Source organism: Neophocaena asiaeorientalis, unplaced genomic scaffold (assembly GCF_003031525.2).
Source record: "Neophocaena asiaeorientalis asiaeorientalis breed wild unplaced genomic scaffold, Neophocaena_asiaeorientalis_V1.1 scaffold78, whole genome shotgun sequence".
Classification (NCBI taxonomy): Eukaryota; Metazoa; Chordata; class Mammalia; order Artiodactyla; family Phocoenidae; genus Neophocaena; species Neophocaena asiaeorientalis.
In genome coordinates this window covers 977,512-979,112 of record NW_020175018.1, presented here as the reverse complement: position 1 = coordinate 979,112, position 1,601 = coordinate 977,512, and positions in this window count along the sequence as shown.

Sequence of the window (1,601 nt, the reverse complement as noted above, 5' to 3'; positions counted from 1 at the left end):
GTCCCCTTCCCTAAACTGGGCGCGGGCGCTCGGAGCGCAGCGGCACCGGGAGGGGCATGGGCGCGCCGGGCTGCGCCACCCGCCCGGTCCGCCTGCGCTCGAACTTCAGCCGCTCTGCGTCCTCGGACTCTGGCACGGGCTCCGGGCGCGGGGGGCGGTTCATAGGTGCAGGGGCCGCGGCGCCCGCCGGGCCTTTTGAAGTCTTCGCTGGGGGCGGGGAGGGGGCGCTGAAGGCGGCCTTTTAAACCGTAGCTGCACGCGGGCTCGGTCGAGCAAGGTGTCTGGTTTCAGCAACTTTAGGAAAAGTCCCAAGCCGAAGGGGGTGGGAGGGCCGACGCGCGAGCCAAGCAAGCTAGAAAAAGAAGCCGCGTAGCCGCGCGCTGCTTCCTGCAGGGGGCAGAGCACCGGTGACTGCCAGGAGGGAGGCCCAGCGCGGTGCTGGGGAACCCGCAGGCGGCTGGACGGCGCATGGAACCACCCCGGCACGTCCACGTTGAAGCTGCGCTCTTACCCTCCACCTGGCCGAGCCCCAGAAGTGCAGGAACACCCGAAAATCTGCACAAATTGTGCCTGTTTGTGCGTTCTTCTGGGGAAGAGGGGCCACCGGTTCTCTTCAGGTTTTCAGAAGTCCACGGCTCTTGAAGGCTGCGAACTCCCAGTCCGATAATCGTTGATGTATTTTGAGCCGCATCCCTTGCACTAGGGAGATCCTGCGTTTATTTACAATTTTGGTATTTTGTTCATCGTGGATTTTGGGGGATATGTTTTTGACATTTTTAAAGTATTGCATTAAAATATTATGTATCTTGATTACTTAGAGGTTTTTTGCCGCCCCCCCTTAAATGTAAAGCTCCATTACTAAGGGTTTTTGGCATTCCCCAGTATTTTGCAGCTCACGTGCCTCCCCTGAGCCAGGTGTGGCACCGTTCTAAGTGCCACCGCTTATGGGAGGCCTGTTATCTCCATTTACAAATGAGAAAACTGAGATTCTGAAAGGTTAAGGTTAGTGATTCTGCGATCACTAAGCTGTTAGGTAGTGGAGGTGGGATTCGAACCCAGGTAGTCTGATTCCTGTCTTTGCAGCTGAGCACGATGATTTAAATCTTAGCCGCTAGAGGGTTCTGAGCAGACCCTTGCCAGCCTCTCCAACTTCATATTCTTCGCAGTGAGCTCCACTCTCTCTGATGCCTGGACCCAGGCTCTGGAAAAGCTGGCGTATTTCAAGGTCTTGTCCATGCTGTCTCCTCCCAGGCTGTTCTCTCCCCGAAACCCCCTTTCTGCCTGTTCACAGACTCTCTGTCCTTTTAGGTGCAGCTCAAAGCTCTGCTCCACACCCGTATTGTAGCACACGTCACATGGTATTGTCATGGTCAGATCTAACTGTGTCCCCACACCCAGCATGGAGCCTGGGATACAATAGATGCTCAAACCATTAATAATTTAAATGAATTTCTTTAACTCTTACAGTGTGCAAACCCCAGTACAAAGCTGGGGGAAGAGGGTCTGCCACTATGGAGTGAAAACAAAGAAATTTGTACATAGTCCTGCTTTCTGGGCACACATATTTGTAATGTGGTCAGCAACTTGGGTCAAGGAAGGGG